Below are 21,068 nucleotides of genomic sequence, written 5' to 3'. Positions count from 1 at the left end.
TACAAATTCGCTAGGGTGAGGGATTTTTTAATATTTTTTTTTGCGTTCTAACGGGGGGTAGGGAGTGAGACAGAACTAAGTAGGCACTAGGACCCAAGTGGAGCATCTAAAACAAAGAAGGTCAAGCATCCTGCAGATGAATTTACAATTCTACCTTAATCTTTAAGTGGAAAAGAGTATTACAGTGATTTTAATGGAAGACGCTGAATAGATGAAACTGCTTTATATCAAGCTGGCCCATTGATCTGTGTCACTCAGTACTGTTTAGCACCAGCTCTGCAACATCTCAGACAGAGAAAGGTATTTTCCAATACTGGTGCCTGAAATCCTTTCACTAGACATAACAGGAATCAACCCTGGAACTGCCTGCATGTAAAGCAAGTACTCCACCATAGAGTCACAGCCATTTGACAAATATTGCACTCAGCAGCACTTATCAGGGTAGAGTAGATTGTGCTCATTGGTCCATTCCACACAGCCGAAATAAGATATCCTCAGGATGCAAAGGGGTGGGGGGAGATTGGAGAATCCTGGGAAGGCACTCCACACAGTCTTTTTCTCAAGATGTCCTTAAGATGTCTTATTTCTGCTCAAGATGTCTTTTCAAAAAACATTTCAAAGTGCACATTTTTCTCCTAAGCTGCCTGCAAGACATCTCCTGCCTGGCTGTGTGGAATGCAGAGCTTAGGAGGCATCTTATTTTTCCGCCCGACTGTTTTGCTCTCTGGTCAGTTTCACCCGCAGTTTCAAACCTGACATTTTGTGTGCAACTGAAGGGATTCTCCCTGCCACTGTTTGCTGAAGGTTGCCCCAGGATGCTTGCTCTGCAGGCTCTCAGCCAAAAAAGTATATAGTTGTACTCAGCTGGGTTTGCCAATCCCAGCAATATATAGTTTTCCTTTTTTTTTTTTTTTTTTGAGGAGCTATCTTTGTAGCTACGAAGACACACATAAGAGAATCTTAGCTGCTTGGAAGATGGATCACTGAAAAGCACTGGGCTGACCTGCCCTCTTCGGACCGACTTGGTTTTTTCTTACTGCACAGTAGAACTCAGTCCATAGAAGGCAGGTCAACCCAGAACTGGAAATGTTAAAGGAATTTTAAGGGAACATGCTCCCTACAGCCATTGTTCTGCAGAACAGACATTACTGGTGTTGCACCAAGCTTTGTCATTGGAATAGATAAAGACACATACTGTGATTTGGGATACATGCATAATTTGCAGCCTGTGAACTTATGAACATGCACATCTAGAATTGGAGCGCAAACAGTATTTTTTCCCCCCCAATCTTAAAAACAGCAGGGCTGTATGGGAGGGGGAGTGATATGGATACAGCATTCTGCAAACTACAGCAAGAATCCCAAAAGTATAAAATAGGAGAACTTCGGGGACTGAAAATGCGGAGGCTCATCAAGAGCTCTGAGAAAAAGCATGTTGGAGAAGTCCTGTCTAAAAGATCAGGAACAACATGGAAAGGAACAAAACAAGTTGCGTTCAGGTTATACAACAATTTTTGCAATTTTTGCAATATTGGTAACAGGCCGGGGTCTCAAGAGGCTGGCTGGATTTGGTAGCCAACCCTAACAAAGTAACACAGAGGTTCAAAGGCCCACCAGTAATCCATACTGCCAGCTGATGCCAGGGCTGGCAGATCATTTACCTTGAGAATTAAGACTGATCTGAATGAAGCCTGCAGTCCAGATAAATGATCAGCCTGCCTTTGTATTCTGTTTCTAACGAGCTAACTTGCCTTGGGAAATTATCAAAAGAGCCAGTTAAATAAATCAGCCAGGTCTGTCCCTCCCCCACCCAGAAGTATAACTGGATAAGCAATGGTGACCTTTTTTTCCTATTAGGAGCCAGAACTCTGAGTGAGCACCTGCTCTGTATATGTGAAGATCAGGTAGTATAGATGAGAAAGACTTCTATCCACCTGCAGCACTTGCAGTCAGGTGCATCTAATAGCATTGGGCCAGCCATCAGGGGTCTGCAACCTGCGGCTCGCCAGATGTTCCCCCAAAGCATGTTGGCAGGGGCTGATGGGATTTGTAGTCCATGAACATCTGGAGAGCCGCAGGTTGCAGACCCCTGGGCCAGATGGTCTGAGGGTCCCACTTCAGAACAAGAAGAATTGCTGCATATTTTACTATTACATTTTTATCCAGCTGTTCCTCAAAGTAGTTATTATTTATAAAATGCCTACATGGCCTCTCCAGAAAACCTGATCGAAGCAGTTTTCAAAGTAAAGCATAATAAAAGCATAAAATGTTATTAAAGTGATTAACCCAGCATTAAAACCTAGATGGCTCCTAAAACAACATAAACTGTTTGATCTTCACAACAGCAGCCCCGTGAGGTACATGATCAGGCTGAGAGACAGCGATTGGACCAAGGCCACCTAGTGAGCTTCATAGCACAGAAGGGATTTCAATGCCGGTCTCACCAGTCTTAGTCTAATACAGTAAACACTATATCAAATCAGCTCTCCATTCCATAAATAAAAATGGCCATGTTGTTTCAGAAATCAATAGTTCATTGATGAGTTCCTGCATTCAACTTAGTGGTATTGCATCGTTCCCGTGGGGTGTTCTACCTGCTTGTGCAACTAGCCAGCAAGCAGGTGATGGAGGCACAACTCCACCCCAACATAGCAGATGTTTTGTTTTGTTTGAGGGAAACTCATCCTTCCCTGCTCCCCAACTCTCTTGAGAGCTTGGGGGAGTTTCTTTTTCTGGTAGCCTCCACCATCTCCTTCAACACACCCCTCTCACCAGTTTGATGCTGGAAGGTTGTTTGGGAATATGAGCACACCAAGGCTCACAGTTAGAAATCAAGTACCCCTTTTCACCCCTTGAACAATATGAAGCTTCATTCCACTATGAACATCTCTAGAAGTTATACAGGCTGCAGAAAGAAAGAACATAAAAACAGAGAAAGATTTTAACCTAACTAGGAAAATAACCTGTCATTTGCTTTCTTCCCCTCCCCTCACCCCCCCCCCATATCAGGATGGGGTAAACCAGCTGTGTGTTCAAGAGGATGCATATCAATCAACCATATCATAGGGCACATGAATTTGGCCTTAGGAAAAAAACTGTAATTGATTTTTCATAGGATTAACTACAGAGAATAAAAGCAAGGCAGCAGCCTCAGAATATAAAACAATGGGAGACCAACCAGTTTAAGTGTATGTAGATCAGTAGAAATAAATGTTCTGAGGAACACTATAAGAAAAGATTAAAAGGGTGGGGAGGAGGGTAAAGAACCCAGCCCTGGCATCCCCCCCTCCCCCCGTGACTGTGACCTAATGACAGAGAGAACCTTGGGAATTATACATCCAATGACAAGGGATTGTGTAATTGCTTAATGAGAAATAATAACCTTGTAGATATAGTTGCGGTTTCTACTTTCTTCCATAGAGGTGATCTGGAGATTGAGTCAAATGCTGCCAGTAAATCTATAAATGCCACATAAAACTTTCCTTTTTTAAAGGGAAAATATATCTCAAGCAAATCAGACAAAACCAATGCATGGTGCAATGTAGAGCTCTCTTTTCTAAAGTTGACCTGCTCTAGGTTCATAATCTGAGTCATCTGCATCCAATTATTCAGACTGAGGTATAGATGGGAGGCATATAATTTATCCAAGCCTGAGGGAAGATTGACAGGGCACTAATTAGCATGGTTGTTTCTTGCCCTTTTCTTATAAATGGGCACTACTGTTGCCTGCCAGTACTGGTCAGATATTATCCCTGCTATATCAATCACTATAAACAAAGCAGCAATTGCAGGCGACCACCAGTTTTTAGAAGGTTGGGAGGATCCAAATTTGTGTGTCCCAGTTGCTTCAGATGGTTAATCAACAATTTAATTTCATCCAATGATACTGAATCCTAACCAGGCAAATCCTCAGACTTCTCTTAAAACTGAATCGTGGTAATTTAATATAGCTTCCAAATAGTGTTCTCAGACCATTTCTATGTTGGCCTGGGCTGCTGAATTTCTTTAGGGATCTGTTAACTATGATTAATGAAGACCTGCAATAATATGGACCCATCCTGGATTTATTTGTCCCTTTTAAAATTCTGACTAAAGCCCTATATACCTAGCTGCTTAGGGTGAGGGAAGCATAAGAATTAATGTGTTTACATTTTCGATAGACTCTTGATCTCTGGGCCAGCATCAAGGGCTTGACAGTCCCTACCAAACTATCTAGTATTCATATCAATATTTCTCATTCAAGGGGAACCAGATGTAATGATGTAAAGGGATTACAGTTCTCAGAGAAACTGGCTTAACTTCCACCACACGGAATTGCAAATTCTGTCACAGAACTGTAAGAGATTTGTATTATGAACTTTTATCACTGAGTGACGAACAGCATCATGCTATTGGACAAGCCCTGCTCTTTGGACCATCTGCCAAAAGGGAAGCAGTTGGTTTCACGAAAGCAAATGTGACACGCAACTTAGTTGGACCCACATCAGCTGTTGTGCAATCTCTTGAACCTGCCTGGAGTCAAGCAGTGGCACTGAAATTCTGTACAGCCTGATTGTTATTGAACACAATAGAAGAGGCTAAGAATATAGCAAAACATTTCACCTGATTAGCCCCAAGTAGTGAAGAAGGTGGCAATCAAAAGCACAAGACACTGCCACTTGGCTGCTAAAAACATAATATGACATAATATAAACCGGGTCTTTCTAATGGATTTTTTCCTGTCATTTGGGTGCTGACCAGCAACAGTTGTTTTCCAAGTTTCTTCACATCTTTGTTGTATTTCTGTGTTTTCTGTGCCATTTCTCCATGTTTCGATCTAATTTGATAAAGCATTGAGAAATGACAAAGAAACATGGAAGAACAACAAGAGTAAAATGAGGAAGGCTGGGCGGAAACTACAGCTCAGCACCCAAATCACAGGAACCCTCCACATGAAAAGACTGTGCACTTTTCCATTCAGTGTGTTAACTGTTTCCTTTGTGAATGTCTGTGTGGATGCATTCTAAGTAGAGCTAAGTAAATCAGTAGAACTCAGGAATCTAGCATGCTATAGTGGTTAGAGTGTCAGCTTAGGATCTGGGAAATTTAGATTCAAAGCCTTGCTCTACCATGGAAGTTTGCTGTCTAAACTTGAACCAGTAATGTTCTCTCATTCTAACCTACTTCACAGGATTGTGGTCTTAAGATACAACTGAGGTGGCCAGAATGATTTGTAATGCAAGACTGTGTTGCCTCTGGGGAGAAAAACAGGGTATAAATTTATTTTTAAAAAGTTAAGTCAATTACTTGGGGTAGGTTCAGTAGAACAGAAAATTTTAAATGAGTGGGGATGAAAATTAAGAACACACATTTATTTCCTCAGGTTATTTGGGTTCTGATGTATTACTCAAAGATGACAGGGAAGAAAACATACAAAAGAGGGCCTTTTCTTCTAACCCAGATGGTAGCTTTTACTAACTACACTGCAAGTTCTCATGCTTTCTTCAGCATCTCCAGAGGGACACATATAGACATTTATGTAATATGCAAATCTATTTAATTGATTAATTACTTAAAAGACAGGTGATTAATCAAGTAAATACACTTTTTCATTTGGCAGTGCTAAGGACCAGCCCTTCCTGCTTAGAGCATCCTTTTTAATTGAAGGCAAGCCTCAGTTTGTTGCAGTAGGCACACTCCAGAAAGATTAAAACAAGTGCTGTAAATGATTGCTTGAAATGAAAAGTTTGGAATGCCACCTTTAGAATTGGAACCTTGTCCAAGACTGCCTTGCTTCAGGAACTCCAATTCACCCTTATGTAGGTGGCTTGCTGAGGAAAAGCAAGGGGGCTTCTGCCTTCCTGGCACTGTGACAACATGCCCCATGATGTTTGAAATGTCGAAGGCTGTGTGGCTGCAGCACTTCCCACAAACTGCCAAAACAACAAAATTACTTTGACATTCATAGTAACATTTTAGAAGAGGTATCAAGTTTAAAAATCCTTACACAGCAAGCAAAGTCAGAACATGACTTGACAGCAGCCATACTGTGGCCAGGCACATCTGCAGCCACTGTTAAAAGCAGCTCATTCACTGTAAAAAGCAGCTAATTTTCCTTCTTTCCCCAAGCAAAAGCAGTGAATAAAATTTCAAAGAAAGAACAAAGCTACTTTTGCATCCTGATGCTTAAAGCCCAGCTTCAGTAGCCCATCTGTATCATTCCAAAGAGGTACTGGAACACATACCATTCCTTCCAGTGGTAGGATTCAAATAATTTAACAACCGGTTCTGGTGGTGGGATTCAAATAATTTAACAACTCATTGTTTACAAGCACATATTAACAACCAGTTGTGCCAAAGTGGGGCAAACCTGCTGAATCCCACCACTGGTTCCTTCTCCACAGAAAAAAAATTCTGGTAAGCATTTGAATATGATCCTTGGTCAATCCAGGAGCATTTACGGAGAACTGAAAATATTTTGCATTTTCAAAAGAAGAAGAGTTGGTTTTTATATCTTACATTTCTCTACCTTTAAGGAGTCTCAAAGTAGCTTACAATCACATTCCCTTTACTGTCCCACAACAGACACCTTGTGAGGTAGGTGGGGCTGTTCTAAGAGAACTGTGACTAACCCAAAATCACAGGTGAAATATAAGAAGGAAGATTCGCTTGTTTAGAAGTGAGACAAAATATCCTTCTGGATCTGTAGAAACATCAGTGCCTTTCAGTTTAATATTGAAAGATGGTTTAAAATTCAAGCTGTTTTCCATTCTTTTCCATTCTCTCATTTTTTCAAACAACTTTTCACATTAGTTTTTCTAAAATGCAGAACCATCCCTGAGGATCCACATCTGCTCCAGTCAATTCATCTCTATTTCAGTGGTATGGCCAGCTTTGCTTGCAGTCAGATGCTAATTGAAGTACTTTTACCAGGGGCAGCCTTTTGGGACAGCTCTCCACCCCATTTCACAGATAGGGTTATTCTTCAGGAACATCTATGTGTCAAGCAGTCATGAGGTATAAAACGTAACCATAACAATTACTTTTAAAATGTACTATTTTAAAACCTGAGTGAACCTAGGAGTGAATTCACACATGCCTCTTAAAGCGCTTTCCCTCTCCCACTGTTTGTCAAATAGAAATTCAGTTCTCAGTGCATTTGAACTGGGTTTCTGAACTGACTGATTACCCTGCAGGAAGATGGATTTACAATTATATTTCAGCCTTGTTTTATTTTTTTAAAAAGGGATCCAGTGTGGTATAATGGCTACAGTGTAGGTCAAGGGCTGGGCAGACCTAGATTTAAATAACCCACTTAGCTATGAAGCTCACTAAATGACCTTGGGCTAATCTCTCCTTCTCCCATTCTTACCTACCTCACAGGGTTGTTGTGAAGATAAACTAGATGAGGAAGAACTATGTTTGCTCCTCTGACCTCCTCAGAAGAAGGGCAGGATAAAAATGAAATTAGACAGATTTGAGTCCAATAGCATCTTAGAGACCAAGTGAGACATGTACGGCAGGGATTTGCTGTGAATCTTGGATACCGCTCTCTAATGAAGCCTTACATAGCCCAACCAGAATTGAGATCACTTAACATTTTTAAAGAACAGCCACTCACTAGCATGCTCTCCACTGGTGCACCACTTTGGTATGAATTGTACATGATTAAGTAATACCTGCAAAATATTATTAATTTCACAGCAGTTCAGTGAATCAAATGTGAATTGGATCAATAAAGCTTTAAACAAAGAACAGCTGTGATCCAGATGACAAACATTTCTAAACAACCAAACCCTGTTTAGCTTCTGCTGCCTGCATTAACTAATGCAGGTTTGGTAGTACATAAGACAGGGTCTTTTGAGCCACAGCCCCAAACTCTCGGATTTCCTGTACCACAAGATCAATTTTACCTTATTGCTGACTGCTGATTTTATTATTGCTAGTTTTACTGATGACTTTTCTTGGCTCTGAGTTTTCTGTCAGTTCTAATTTTAACTCTTGCCCTTGCTGATATAGTTGAATTGAAGGTTGCTGATGGCTGCTCTTTCAGATTACAGCTTTTTGGACAGCTGGATTTAGATACGCTGATACTTGTTTTTAAAGTTTGTATTCCTCACTGCCATCCATTTTGTGGCTGGAAGCCGCCTTCAGGATTATTTACAATTGAAACTCTGTAATTTTGCAAAATAAATAAACCTAACTCCACTAACGCTACCAGTGTAACTCTCCCTCCACGTGAAACAGGTGGGGACAAAGTAGCCACAAAGGGCTGGTGTATAATCTCACTTTCCACAGTGAGGGAATGAGCAGCCAGTCAAGCCATTCTAAAACATGTGCACAATAACAGAATTATGTAAGCATTTAGAGGAGATTCAAAGTGCTCGACCTACTTTTTTGCCATCAAGTCACATCTGACTTATGGTGACCGCAGGTAAGGTTTTCAAGGCAAGAAATGTTCAGAGATGATTTGCCATTGCCTATCTTCACATTACAACCCTGGTGTCCCTTAGCGGTCTCCCATTTGAATACTTGCCTGGGCTATCCGGGCCAGGGTTTGACCTACCTGCCCTTCATCCTGTCCTTCAGTTTCAGTATCCCTCATACTGCCCTCTTCCTGATTTTATATATACTGCTTTCAGGTTACCCCAATCTCCTCAGATCTCAGAAGCGAACCAGGTCAGCCCTGGCAAGTACTTGGAAAGGAGATCACCAAGGAAGTCCAGGGTTGTGACACAGAGATAGGCAAACCACCTCTGAATGTCTCTTGCCTTGAAAACCCCATGGGGTCACCCTAAGTGGGGTATGAGTTGACAGCACAAAAAAACAAACAAAAAACCCTTGTTATTTTCTAACAACCCTGTAAAGTGGGTAATTATTAGTATCCTAATCACATATGGGGTCAAATGTCCCTGGGCTGTGGTTATTTAGCCATGTGGGGAGGTGGAAAATTGCCCCCCACCCCACCCCTCCTCCTTTCCCTGGGTCCATACACTGACTTCAAGACCTGGTGCAAAGAAACATTGTCTGGTCGTAGTGGGGGAGAGCAACTGCCCTTATTGGGGGGGGGGGGCGCGGAAAACTCAGATTTTGTACCGGGCTGCATTTGCCCTAGATACCCCCAGAGGTGGGATCCAGCAGGTTCTCACAGGTTCCCGAGAGTAGGTTACTAATTATTTGTGTGTGCCGAGAGGGGGTTACTAATTGGTGATTTTGCCACGTGATTTTTGCCTTAGTTACGCCCCTCCTCTCAGTAGTAGCATGCAGAACTTGAAGCAGTCTAGCAGGAGGTGCACCGGCGTGTGTGGCAGCCTGCGCCTGCGTGCATTCGTTTCCCGCCCAAGGACCAGCGCAGCGGCTGCGTCCTTGCCACAGCCCCGCCCAGGAACACCCCGCCCTCGGAATGCCCGGACACGCCCCCGTCATGCCCCACCCATCCCCATTGGCGCTATGCCACAGTTTGAATCCCACCACCATGGGAACCTGTTACTAAAATTTTTGGTTCCCACCACTGGATACCCCCCTGCCTAATCATTATGAAAATTAGAGGGGAAGGTGAGGGTGAATGTCTTGCTGAAGATCACCAAGTAAGTTGATGGCAAAAATGAAACTCACCTTGAATGTTAAGTAAATTTTCCTGAAATACTGGCAGTGCCATGGGCTGGGGGAGGGAGGAACAAAACACGAACACTGGCAGAGCGATCCTAAACAGAGGTATACTCTTCACATTCCATTGACTTTAATGGACTTAGGAGGATGTAACCCTATTTAGGATTGCACTTCTAGAGCTGAAGTAGCATGGGGGCGGAGGAGAGAACGGATAAACAAGTAATTTGAAAAGGATTTTTTTAAAATCAAAAGTGGTGCAGGTGATCTGTATTGTTGGGCCCCACTAATGTACCAGCCTACAACCACATCTCACATAGAACTTGAATGATTAGTAGGGGATGACTGTACTGTTCCTGTTACAAAATATTGGCTATGGAAACACCATCTATCCAAATTAGAAGCACTGCCAGATGAATAACAATTGCCCATTTACTGTATTGTTCAGCCAGGGTGTGGAAACACTCACGTGGGGTCAGTGGCACTTCCTTCCAAGTGTGCTTCTGACAGGTATTAAAAAGAAGGAGTGATGAGGGAAGATCAAAAGAGTTCAGCTTGTTAGGGTGGGGCAAGAGGAGAAAAGGGGAAAGGAGCGATAGATGAAAAGGACTGAACTCATACCATATTTTGGGGATGCTAATAGCTGCTGGAAGCAATTTGGAAACTAGTTGGTCTCCAGTGCCATTAGAGGTAGCCAGAAGAGTTAATGGATTTAAATTACAGGAAGAAAATATTAGGTTAAATATCAGAAGGCAAGAACCAGAACATTTGATCTAAGTAACTAGACAAGGTTTTTTTATCCACTAGTTGGAGATCTCCAAATATAGGCTGGATAGAGCTCTAATAGGTGTAACAATCCTTTTGGGAGTACTGGTCTTATTTCAAAGTTAATAGTCACTTTAAAGAAAAGAGTCCTTCCACTTTGACAAATAGGGAATTTTATTGTAGGTCCACAGAAACTAAAAGTACATGAAGGTCTAGCAGTCTCTGAGAAAGTGTCTTCTCAAAGCATCCTATTAAAAAGGTGACATGCTGGTTCTATGCTCTAATTTTCATGTCATGTTCCAGATGGTAAGGAAAGCTTCCTCCAGATATTTACAGGTATCCATCCCCCTGTTGCAGGGGTTCTTGTCATTGCAAGCCATCCAGCACCCTCCCCTCCACCCATCAAAGCAGACATGGCTTGCAAGGGATATTCGTGCTACCCAAAGTGAGTACAGGAGCTCTGCCAACTATGGACATTAATTCATTACAGTATGTGAGTGAATGAGAGAGAGAGAGAGAGAGAGAGAGAGAGAGAGAGAGAACCATTATGATATCACTCTTTGGGACATGACCAGGAGTCCATCGGTTTTAAAAGCACCAGGCAAGACACTCCCCGCTCTCCCTTCTGAAATACAGGGAGGGCACTGATCTGCCTTACAGAGCTGTTGCAAGGATTACAAAACATGGATACAGAGAGTTTTAAGCATGCAGCATGCATGTAGTTCTTTTCTCATCACTATTATTTAATGCACAGATGTGCAGCTCAAACTGTAAAACAAGTCCCACAAAGCCAAGCAAGCTAACCTTTCATTGTTTTGTCGAAGGCCTTCACAGCTGGAATCACTGGGGTGTTGTGTGTTTTCCAGGCTGTATGGCTGTGTTCTAGTAGTATTTTCTCCTGACGTTTCACCTGCATCTGTGGCTGGCATCAGATGCAGGTGAAACGTCAGGAGAAAATGCTACTCGAACACAGCCATACAGCCCAGAAACCACACAATACCCCAGTAACCTTTTATTCTTTTCAGTTATTCATAAGAAATCCATAATCAGATCTAACTAACCCAGATTTGAGTAGGAGAACTACCAGCACCTTTTATCCCAACAAGGCAATGATGAGTTATGTTACCATAACTTCACAGGAGCGCACATAGAACACCAGGGAAATGATGAAGTCCAGCACTCATGCAGGATTTTAAAGACTGTTTTAATGCCAGCTCCTGCAGCAAAGACCACGCTTGCCAGACTCCTAAGACACACTCACAAATAAGGCACTGTGATTTGAGTAGCTCTTCACTGCCGTAGCCCCAAGTAGGTGGGCATCAATTATTTTGAGTGCTTCTGCTGGCTTCTCTTCACTACTGCCAGCCTGCCAAAAATCACTAAATAAATCACACCCCAACAAGAACATATTCAGTTACAAAAGAAATAAGTCAGATAGATTTGTACAAAGAAGAAGGGGAATATAGTGCAATATATTTGTGTTTGGAGGCTCACAAGTAGAAGCAAGGACCACAACAAAAAGGATGCTTCTGCTCCTCCCCAGCCTAATCGAAACAAGAGACCCACTGCATCAAAAAAACAAAAACCCAAACAAAGGAAAAACCCCTGCAGCAAGCCTTACAAATGTGGAATATACTTAGCAATGCATATGGTCCAAATCCAGCATAAAGTTTCATTTTTAATTGAAAGCATAAATTCTAGAGAACTTATTAAAGAGGAGATGGAACATAAAAAGATCTTCAATCAGCTGGCCCTAATATGCTAGCTTCATTACTAATTTATTTCTCAGCCTCCGGGGAAAATCTTCATTTTCCATTCTTTCTGGACCACTTCTTTATCTTGCAAGTTTTCTGCTGGGGCCACTGCAAGGATCACAATTAGTCTGAAATTCCAGTTCATTCCCCTCACCCTAAAAAAAAAAAAGTATGGACCCCCTTGGTCTAAGGTAACAGCCAGGTCAATCAGTGGAGAGAAATGTCCAACCTAGGTGGGCTTCTCACTAATTTCCACTGGCCCAGGTCTAGGCTACGAAGGTGCGGAAAACCATGGGGTCCATTCACACACAGGTTTTTCCCTAATAGTTTGTACAGCAGCACAGGAAGGGGGGAATGCGTACTTAGTCATGAACAACAATCACACACATTTTGTAGTCATTTGGAGTTCAGCAGTAGGTGCATCATCTTCACACATGTACACCAGTGTAGCATAAAGGTTGCTTGTGAAGCAGCCCTTAGCAAAAAAAAAAATGTGGGTAATATAATTAACGCCTACAATTACAGCAGTATACAATTCCTTCAATGACATCAGCATATAATTCCTTGTCATAAGTTCTTCAGTATTCTAAACAACTCAGCAGGACTGTCAGAGGGGATTTATTAAAGTGATCCACAAATGACTATAAAATAATGGTTGCTGATTCCAGCAGAGAACAGCACCAAAAAGTACTGTTATGGATGTCCTCTGTTTCACAATACTATTTTAAAACAGACACTCCAGAGTGCCCTTATCTTTGACAGCACCAAGCCCTAACAGGTGTGTCCCTCACATCTCTCAGAATCCTCTCACAGGCGGCCAGTGTGTTGTACCAGTTAAACTCACAGCCTCAGACCTAGGAAAGTCGGGCTTGAATCCCCATTTTGCCATGGAAGCTTGCTGGGTGACTTTGGGCTTGCAAATCTCCCCTATCTCATGGGGTCATTGTGAGGACAAAATGGAGGAGAGCAGACCAATGTAAGTCGCTTTGGGACCCCACTGGGAAGAAAGGCAGGGTATAAATTAAGTATGCAAATAAATAAATGACGTCCACTCCTATACATGCTGTAACCAGGAAGGTCCAAGGAATGAATGTTTCCAGTATCACATCCTGACCCTTTAGCCCTACCCCAGTCTTTCTCCTAAACAACCCTCAGCTGCCTGCCTTAACCCGCATAAGCTTCCCCACATAGCTCGGACTGCATTATTCTTACCCTCAGACTTCTTCATCATTTATGGCTCACCTTCACACCCCATGTACCTGTGGCCAAGAAGATTAGCTGAGGACTCCCAGCCAGCACCTCATATTTTCCACACTGTTCAGGGGTCCCTCTTCCTCACTTCCCTTGCCCTGATGACCCTGTATCCTACCCACCCCACCAGGTTTCCTTGCCAAAGGCCCCAAAGCTTAAACCATATCCAAGCAGCCCCCAGTGCTTAACACCTCAGCTGGCACTGTCACCTCTCCTATCTGCAACCCAATTCCCTACCCCTCACCTCACCATTGTCCGGCACAGCCTTACATCCCAGATGAGACTCCCCCCTTAATGTGTATATTCTAGCCACACACGCCTCCCAGAGCTTGACCTCCAGAATACTTCCAGCCCGACATCTCAAAATGCTCCAACTGCCTGCCAAACCCCCAAAGCCCAGGCGGGTGCTCCATACCCTAAGCCTTGTTCCTACACATGACCATACGTGCTCTCCCCCCCCCCCCCCTCGCTCCCAAGCCACACTCCAGTGCGTCCGCCCGTCCCTTACCTCCAGATCCTAATCGCCGCCGCTCCATGCACCCCACAGTCACATCTTCGGCGCCCGCCGCATCGCGCTCCAGAATCAGACGCCCCCTCGCGCGCGCACACCCCCAAGAGCCCCGCGCGCTCATTCTCCCCTCGCCTCCTCCCTCCCCACGAGCCAGCCTGCCCCTCACACCTGAGCTCCGGCCCCAGCCTGCCCGTGTGCGATCTTCCCGTGTCTGCCTTCTCCCGGCTCAGATGCCTCCGACGCTGGCGAGCCAAGCCGAAGGATCACTCGCCAGTCGCCACCGCCAAGGCGAAGGTGAAGCCGCAACCAGGCAGCCAATAAGGGATCCGCGCGGGACTCTGCGGCGCCATCTAGCGGCATCCCTCAGCAAGGGCCGTTCAGCTAGCAAGTCAGGGAGTCTGAAATCGCCTAGTGTCCCTCAGAGATGCTTCTGGTGCGCTGGTCCTCTAACTTGTTATCAGTGCCAAGTTTCAGTCTGAGAAGAGGCTAATTTAAAAAAGGAGGCTTCTAAACAGACTGCACAATACAATAATTGAGTAACACAGAGAACAGCTGCTGACCCCTACAATTGAAGAAGAAGAAGAAGAAGAAGAAGAAGAAGAAGAAGAAGAAGAAGAAGAAGAAGAAGAAGAAGAAGAAGAAGAGTTTGCATTTATATCCCACCTTTTTCTCCTGTAAGGAGACTCAAGGTGGCTTACAAGCTCCTTTCCCTTCTTCTCCCCACAACAGACACCTTGTGAGGTAGGTGGGGCTGGGAGAGTTCTGACAGGACTGTGACTAGCCCAAGATCGCCAGCAGGAATGTAGGAGTGCGGGAACACATCTGGTTCAAGCCTCTGCCACTCAGGTGGAAGAGTGGGGAATCAAACCCAGTTCTCCAGATTGGAATCCACCTACTCTTAACCACTATGCCATGCTTACTCAACAACATGCTGGTTGGACTGAGTGTCGTTTTCAGAAATTAAGCATTGGAGATTGGGGAGTGAATAGTTATGTGTAGCCTTTGTGACAAAGACCCCCAGAGAAAGAGGCCTCTGGACACCAGGAAACGTGGTCTTGGGAGAGGCTTCCAAAGAACCATTATCTCCTGAACAATTATCCTTACATCATCTAATAATCTGCTTAATTAGTGTGGCGCATTTAAAAGCCATTTCAAGCGGATTAGTTCTCACACTTAGCCTATTTTAATGCATTTTATATTATGGTGATGAAGCAAGTATATGAGGGCCATGTCCATCTGCTTGTTCTTATTCATTAGGGGTGGAATGGGAGATTGTAACTCAAATGAGCATCAGACACAGAGCAGGTGTGGATGTCCCATAGCACAGAAAGTGTGTGATTTTGTGGCTGCGTTTTGGTCAGACTCATGTGCAGGCAGTGCATATGTCCACCTTCCCTAAGATTTTCAACGTGGGTTGTAATTCCTCAACACTATGCTAACCCTCACATTCCCAAATATGAAGGGATGCTACTGGGTGCCTGACCCTAACACGCCATCTGTCCTTTTGCACCCACCAAAACCATGTGGTGATTTCCCCCCTCCCTCTCTAATTTAACATGTTTTATGTGCCATGGAAGTTTTAATCCATTTTATAAATGTGATTGAAGACGTAAGTTCCATCAATTTTGTAAAAGTTCACCGTCAAACACTTGTGCTACAAACCTGACAAACCACCTGCACCAGGGACCTGATCTGGCTTAATTTTTTATAGTCTCCACCACTTCTCTTATTGTTATTGTACCACTCATGATACGCCTCTGTTCTTCTGTACTCTTATGATGCAGTCCTGAGGAGAGTCATGCTGCAGCCAGGAACAGCACAGCCACAGTGCAGCCGTGCCACCTCCAAAGAGGCTTGCTGCACCATGGCCAGCAAGGTGACAGGGATGCTCTCTCAACCCCCGTGCAACTGCTCTAGGCAGCTCCATAGGCTGTACCTACCAGCCTTTTTGCCAGCATAAGTCAGCACCAGCAAGTGGAGGAGCTCCCAGGCTGAAAAGGGTTAGAAAGTCAACCAAAGCTAGCCCCGACCCCCAGGAATACCTCCTCCAGCACCTGTATGAGTTCCTGTGTCGGAGGAATCACACAGTGCTGGCACCTAAGTGTCACACTGCTGTGCAGCTTCCTGGAAAGGTAGAGGTAATGCTGGTTGCAAAGGTGGAGATCATTGTGTCCTTCGCTTTCAGGGGAGTTCAGCTGACTCCTGCTGACTCAGTTGAGAGCCCCAGGTTTATCCTAGACCAGTGGTGGCGAACCTATGGCACGGGTGCCAGAGGTGGCACTCAGAGCCCTCTCTGTGAGCACGCACGCACAGAGTTCATCAAGGGGGGGGCGGAAAATCACACACACACCCCACACACACATCTAGGCTGGCCTGGGCACAGTCCTTTACCTGGGAGTAAGCTCGGTTGCTGATAATGGGGCTTGCTTCTGAGTAAACCCTCCTAGGGTCATGATTCACCCGTTGGAAGAGTTGCATGGTTGCGTCAAAGTAAAGCCACCGAGCTTACTCCCGAGAAATGCACGCCTTGGAGCCAACCGTTTTTTCTTCACTAAAACCTCAGTATTCAGGTTAAATTGCCGTGTTGGCACTTTGCGATAAATAAGTGGGTTTTGGGTTGCACTTTGGGAACTCCGTCTCAAAAAGGTTCGCCATCACTGTCCTAGACCAACTTTATTATTGGAGAAACAAGTTAATGCTGTTATTGAAAAGGCTTTCTTCCAACTCAGCCTAGCCTAAAAAAAACGGGCCCTTATCTTGATTTGGCCACCTTGATCCATGCCACAATAACATCAAGACTAGACTACTGCAGTGCACTCTACACTGGTCTCCCCTCAGAATCAATGGGGAATTCTATTTGGCGCAAAACGTCACAGCTTAGCTATTATCAGGAGCTAGATGGAGCACACACATTACTGCCATCCTGCAGGCACTTCATTGGCTGCCCAGGCTCAACTTAAGATATCAGCTATCAAGTATGAAGCCCTTCATGACCTTGGACCCTAATATCTGTGAGACCGCCTCTCCCCTCAATGCTCCGCTGCAACAGTTTCACTCATCAGACTAGGGTTTTCTGCAAATACCAACATGCAAATGGGCAAAATCAACAACTGCCCATACACGTGCCTTCTCTGTTGTGACCCTTACTTTGTGGAATACCCTGCCTCAGGAGTTCAAGAAGGCTCCCACTCTCGTGACTTTCCCCAAACTATTATTTAAGAGGGCTTGTCTACTCAGGCAACAGACCTGCACTGTACTACATGATTCACAAAGTTAGAAAAAAAATATTACGGACTATTGTGGTCTATTCTACTGTGTATTGCTTTTTGAAACCAGGATCCTATTCTGGAATTTTGTATCATTTAATGTGTCATGTTAATAATCATGCTTTGTTTCAGTTCTGTTTTCAAACTCTTGGTTGGTTCTACAGTCCTAATCCTATTGCATTATTTATTGAATGTCCCATCTGTATTGACTCAGTCTTTGTAACCTGTCTTGAGTGCAGGTAAGAAAAAGGATAAAAGGTAAAGTTTCCCCTTCAGTCGTATCCGACCTGGGGTACCACTGCGAGCAGTGATTTTATAGGCAAGCCTCTTTTGTGGGGTAGTTTGCCATTGCTTTCCCTGGCTATTCTTTACCCCTTAGCTATGAGCTAGGTACTCATTTACCAACCAAGAAATGGATGGATGGATGAGTTGACCATGAGCCAGCTGCCAGGATACCAGGTAAGAAAGGCAGACTATAAATAACAAATAAGTAAATAAAACATATTAATGGAACCTTTGAAAATGTACTTCAGCTGTGTGTTTTTTCAGAAAAGATCATTTCAAAGCAGTTTTGAGAAACAGCACATCTGGGATGGGAAAAACTTGGAAGGTGGACCATAAGAGGACAGTTTCATGTGAAAGCTCTCCCCACTCACCAACAAACACACCAGCCCATAATCAGCACTCTAGTTTGGAAGCACAGGCACAGAAAGTAGACTGTGTGGACGCAGCCACTGATACATTGATGGGAAAGCAATATTTATTTCATCTCTGCTAGTTAGGGAGGATGAACTTGAAATATGGGTGTGGGTTATCAAACTGATCCTTTCCAACAATTACGATAGTGATAATCCACTTACTATTGTATCTTATACACTGGATAACTGACGCATGATAAATAGTAACCTGTGATTGATGGTGTAAATGTAGAGTTTTTCTCCTTTTGAGATTCTAATGCCCAGAGAGTACTTTTTGGAGAATTGAATACAAACATTAATAGAGGATATTCAGAAACGTAAGGAATCTTTAGAACATCTTACTTTTTTTTTTGCTCATAAGAAGAAATTCATCAAGGTATATTAAAAAAAATTAGGGTCAGATTAGGGCCAGATTAGATATGGGGATATCCTCACGGCTGCCACAAGGACACAGACATCATTTTAAAGTAATTAGAAAATGCCACAAGGACCCAGTCTTAATCAAGTCTGCAGTGTGGTGAGCTGAGACATTCTTGTTGTCCCACCACTTCTTATCAAGAGCCAAAACACCTTCATCAACAGCTGTTTTGGCATTTGTTTTGGCATATGGCGAGAACAAGAGTGCTGCACCATGGACATATCAACATCACTTTAAAATGGCAGCAACTTTTTCATAATGGTCACAAGGATGTCATCACATCTAGTTTGACCCTCACGGTCTTTATCATTGGATTCAAGTAAGGGAACATTTAGGTTTATTCCTATCACCATTTGCTCTCTACTGACTTATGCAGGAACCACTTCAGAAGAACTAGCAGTGCCATCTTCAACAGACTCAACAGTCTGAACACATTAGAAAAGTCCACAGTTTGTTAGGCTGCTATCTAGGAAGAGTCATGATTGCTTCCATCACTTGTTGTTTAAAGGCTTTCTAAAAATACATGCTTTAGTAGTGATATTTGAGAACTTACTGGGGATAAAAGGGCCCAATAACCCTTAAAGCTGACACTGAGGCTGATTGCAGTGGCCGATAAGTTCTACTAGAAATAGTTTACAAACTCAGAAAGCTTCCTTCATTTTCCCAAGTGAAAATTTTGGCATTTGAGAGTTTTTAAGATGTTGAAGTTCTGGCATTTGGAAGCAATTATCACCAGTCAATCTGGTTGTAGCACAATACATTCCAAACCCACTTTTGTGATAGATCTAGATCAAAAGATACTCAGGAATGTTGAAAACCGGTTCGTAACAGCTGTAGTGATATCAAGAATCTACCAGTGGAAAATGTTTCTAATTTAGCAAGGAAAAATAATTTCAATATAGTTTTAACAAAGCAAATGTTACCACTGAGAAGCCAGACAGAGAAGATGTACTACATTGAAATGGCCACATGTAAAGCATAAAGAGGTGGCAAATGTGTAATATATTTTTGTTTTCAATTTTTTTTAATATATTCACTTGCATTTCATATTCATTGTTACATTTCTTTGTTTTCCATTGATTTCAATAGGAGACATTTCAATCAGCAACACATACCGATCAGGCTGTCTTTTATTTGTTTGCCATTAAGTTAGGGTGTTTTTCAAGGACTGCATCACTCAATCCATGGATCAGCATTTTTTGAGACAGTTGAGAAGAAAAAAGGGTTAGGACTAGAGGGATATGGTCCCAATGACCCATCTCTGGTCAGCATCCTGAATGCAGCACTATGCATCAACTGGAGTTTCTGAATACTTTTCAAGGGTAGCCCCACACTGCAATCTAACCTAAATATTGCCAGCCATAAATCACAGCATCCAGATCATTTATGTCCAGGAAAGGCTGCCACAAACTAACCAGGTAAAGTGGGTAAAAGGCACTCCCAGCCACAGCCCCCACCTGTTTATCCAACAAGAGGCCAAAATCCAGCTGTACCTCCAAGCTATAGATTTTTCGTTCAGGGGGAGTGCAACCCATCCACGCACCTTAAATCACCTTACAGTTCACAATAGCAATTTGTTCTTGTAAGGAAGCTTCATTTTATTGGTTCACATCCACCCCAAAATTGCCTCCAGATCCTGGTTCAGAGCATCTACAACCTCTTTGGTATCTATTGGAAGGAAATTTATATTGGTGGCAACCCAGCTAAAATCTTCAAATGACCTAACCGAGTAGCTTCATGGTGATGCTGAATAGCATGTGGGACAACCCCATGGGACTCCACAAAAGGCTAAGGAGCTGAGTAGCAGCGCCCCGGCACTACCTTCTGAAACCTACAGGTAGCTCCAAAACCACCTCCATAACACTGCCTCCCAGTCCTAATTTTAAAAGAATCAACACGGTTGCATATTTTTACTGCAAAACTTGTCAGAACAAGCATATCAGTTTGCTGAGGTCCGTTCTCTCACAGCTAAGGAATTCTTTTCCATGCAGGACAACATTTTCATGAAAGTTAACTTTCCTTCTGTTTTGTCGGTAACAGTTTTAAAACAATGAGCCCGTCTGGCATAGTGGTTAAGAGCAACAGACCCTAATCTGAAAAACCAGGTTCAATTCCCCACTCCTCCACAGGAGGTCAGCTGGGTGACCTTGTGCTAGTCACAGTCCTCCCAGAACTCTCTCAGTCCACAGAAAGGCAAGCAATGACAAACTATCTTTAAATATCTCTTGCCTTGAAAACCTTGTGGGGTTGCTATAAGTAATCTGTTGATGGCACATGCATACACATAGTTTCAAAACAGACAACATTTCACATGGGGCACAAACTGAAGGTGGAAAGATTTGTTTATGGCCGATATAAATCTCAATTTAAACTTCTGATCTGGTTAGTCAACCAAGGCAAAGCAAAACCTTAATGGCCAGGATAAGTGGTCCAAAATAATCAGAGCTACTTTGCATCCATCTTATTACCAGTGAAACAATCAGAACCTGGACAATGAATAAGGAAAGGGAAAAAGGAACATATCATTAGGGCAGGGTTAGTTTACTGGTATTGCTGTTTCAACTTTTTGTAATGTATTGATTGATTGATTGCATTTGTATCCCACCATATCTCCAAAGACTCAAGGCGACTTACAGTAGAACATACATAATAAATACAATAAATATCGTTAATATATAAAACATTTAAAACATCGAAATTACAAAAGTTTAAAAACCAAATACAAACAGATAGCGTAAAAACCGCACCATGGGAGCACAAAAGAAACAGATGCATGCACCGTATCTAATGAGGACCAGAGATAGTTTTTTAAAAAGTAAG

The 21,068-nt window shown here is 43.2% G+C and overlaps 1 protein-coding gene across 2 annotated transcripts in view; it reads right to left on the bottom strand.

The window, feature by feature from the left end:
* Positions 1-14,165, bottom strand: part of SEMA4G (semaphorin 4G) — a 117,802-nt gene extending 103,637 nt beyond the window's left edge. Inside the window, exon 1 of one of the 2 annotated variants that reach the window (XM_048506835.1) lies at positions 14,035-14,165. The gene's annotated coding sequence lies outside the window, so the exon portion shown is untranslated. Of the gene's footprint in view, positions 1-13,863; positions 13,945-14,034 lie in introns of those variants that run through there. The other variant, XM_048506836.1, reaches the window with a different exon arrangement.
* Between the last annotated feature and the right edge of the window lie 6,903 nt (positions 14,166-21,068).

The sequence above is a fragment of the Sphaerodactylus townsendi genome, linkage group LG08, assembly GCF_021028975.2.
Source record: "Sphaerodactylus townsendi isolate TG3544 linkage group LG08, MPM_Stown_v2.3, whole genome shotgun sequence".
Lineage (NCBI taxonomy): Eukaryota > Metazoa > Chordata > Lepidosauria > Squamata > Sphaerodactylidae > Sphaerodactylus > Sphaerodactylus townsendi.
Note: the sequence above shows the minus strand (reverse complement) of the source record. Positions and strands in the feature narration are given on the sequence as shown.